Source organism: Callospermophilus lateralis, chromosome 12 (assembly GCF_048772815.1).
Source record: "Callospermophilus lateralis isolate mCalLat2 chromosome 12, mCalLat2.hap1, whole genome shotgun sequence".
Taxonomy (NCBI): domain Eukaryota; kingdom Metazoa; phylum Chordata; class Mammalia; order Rodentia; family Sciuridae; genus Callospermophilus; species Callospermophilus lateralis.
In genome coordinates, this window is record NC_135316.1 from 98410778 (window position 1) to 98413587 (window position 2810).

Below are 2810 nucleotides of genomic sequence, written 5' to 3' on the forward strand. Positions count from 1 at the left end.
GGTGGCGTGGTTATCCCCTCTCCCCGGCTTCTTGTTCCCCTCAAGTCATTTTCAGTGGCCTTTCCAGATTGCAGGTCCTGTCCCCTCAACCCTCTGCTCACTGCTCCAAATACTTAAACATGGCCACCTGGGCTCTGCATGGGCAAACCCTCTCCACTACCCACCCTTCCTCTGGATGTCCCTGCTGAAGTTTAATTCATTCAGACTTGAAATCACCAAATTCAGCAGCACTGTGGAACTTTTCTGAGTTCCCTTCTCTTTGTCTGAAACATTCCGATGGCCGTCTTCTGTCTGGGAATCTGACCAAATGCTGCTCATCCTTCCAGCATCAGCCCCTAGAGGCTGTGGTGTGCTCTCCCTCCAGGAAGACTCCATCTGGATCAGAGTCCTTTTCCTGCACCCCGGACTCTCCACACCAGAACATCCGACACACTGCTGCAGTCGTGCCTACCAACATGTCTGCCTCCTCCACTGACATGCTCCTCTGCTAGGAGAGGGACTATCGAGCTTGTTCATCATTTTATTCCTAGAACAAAAGTCTCATCAGACCCCACGGCCTCCTCTAGCCCACACAGTTTCTTTGTGAGAAGCCCAAGTGCTTTAGTGCAGTCATGACACGGTACAATCATACCTGGCAACCCTGCCTGCCACAGGGTATTTTCTCCTTAAATCCATGTTGAATCAATTCATTTAATCCCTGGTTTTGACATTAACCTTCTAATAGCTTCATTACTGATACTCTTTACATTGAAAATTCTTATTTTTAGTGTTTTAGAGAACTATTTAAAAAGCAGCTTCTCTGTAGATGATGTCATTTCTAATTCGCCAAACAAAAGATTCAAGCCTGCAGTAGAATTTCACTTCAGAAGGCAACATACCCCACTTCTCGCCAAAATGCCCCCCTGATCCACCAACAAGGAAATGTGGTTTGCATCTGAAATTCGACTCCTTCTATTCTGGGTTCTTTGAAGGAGTAAGTGGGTGGGGAAGGAGAGGACACAGCTGGAACCGTTATCATTTGTTTGACAGACAGCGGGCTCCATGCTCCATCTCTTCCAAGCTTGGGAGAAGTTGGAAGCATAAACCTAACCACCACCTCTGTGGGACTTGATCCCATGGTTCCTTTGTTAGCACACATCCTTGTGGCTGAGCCCCCTCGGGAGCTCAGAACCCCCCTTCCCCCTGAATGCTGGGCAAGGACACTTCCCACACGCAGAGAACCTTTAGAGTCATCAAGGAAAGAAGTCATTCGAGCCCCAAGCTTCCTTTCCTCTGTGTTGTTAAAGAAAAAAAATTATCAAAATACCACTTTTGCCATAATTCAGGTTCTTCAAAATACCAAGATATTCGTTCTGAGTGCTTCCGCCCCCACTCTATCACCACATGGCCCTGCAGCATGGTGAGTGACAGGCACCCTCCCAAGCCCATTCCAAAGAGGGCAGCTATCTGTCAGCCCTGCTTGGGCCCTTGCTAGGCCTCTCTAAGAGACACTTTTGATCTGGAAAGATTGCATTGATGAAGTATTTTTAGAATCTGCTTCCCCCCACCCCACCCCCTTGTAAAGAACAGGAAGAACAAATTTCAGTGTTGTAGGAGGAGAATGTGGACATAAATCTGTCTCCTCTCCAAGTGTTCTTCGTGAGGTCCCTTGTATTGCTTCCTGAAATATTTATATGAGCAAATACCTTGCCTTATCATAAAGAAAGTCTGGGATAACATAGTCAAACAAACTCAACTCTAAAAGAAGATAAAATCTCCCAGTGGGGGCTGAGGTTGCCAACTGCTGTTCAACATTTAGATCTGTTAACAGCAGTGAGTAAATATTAGTGAAAGCAGTTTTTTTTTTTCTTTGACTTCAAGAACTGGGCAAATACACAATCATATAAAGAATACTCCACAGAGCAGATTTATGGATTTGTGTCAGGAAAGACTAAAAGGGACTCTTTCCGTAGATATCCAAAGCAGGGGCAGAACTCTGATCTGAGGGTATCCCAGGAAACTCACCTTTTCTCTTCTGCACATAGCAATTTTACAACCTCCCTGTCAAAAGCACTTGGCATGATTTATCTGACGTTGTTATTTTTGTCAGTTTTATATTTTTCTATCTTTTCATAATTGTATTTCTATCTTTCTATTAATTTTAATTTTTAAACGGCAAATCATAATTATGCTTCTTTTATGCCTCACTAGAATATAATGTTTCTTGGGGAAAGACTTCTCACTTCTATTTCTTACACCTGACACACAGCAGAAAATCAATAAATATTTATCAAATAAATAACTTCTCAGAACCCCCTACCATGAATAATAATGCCTTTAATATAGAAAGAGTTTACCAGGCTTTTACACTGTGACTGATACACTCTGAGGGCTTTACACAGATTCTTTCATTTGATGCTCACAAAACTCCATAAGATAGAGATGCTTAGTATTACAATTTTGCCAGATGAGAAAATAAAGGAACTGTGGAAAAGCAGGCATGTTGCCATCACACAGAACCAGTCTGCAAACATAGGCAATCCAACTCCAAGATCAGCAAAACCATCATCCTCTACTGTATGTGAAGTCAGAGTATAACCAAGAAAAGTAATTAATATGAAAAAAAAAATAGTGGAGTCTATCCGATACTAACCCAATTCCTCTTTCTTAAGAAACTGATCATGTGTAGACAGCTAGTGTTACTATGCATGGTGCCAACATACACGAGTTTTAGTCAACATGGTTTAGTTAAATAACACCAGTGTCCCAACAACTATTTAAATTTCAGTCCCCACGGAATCTTAACTGTGAATAATTGCATGAAGCACACA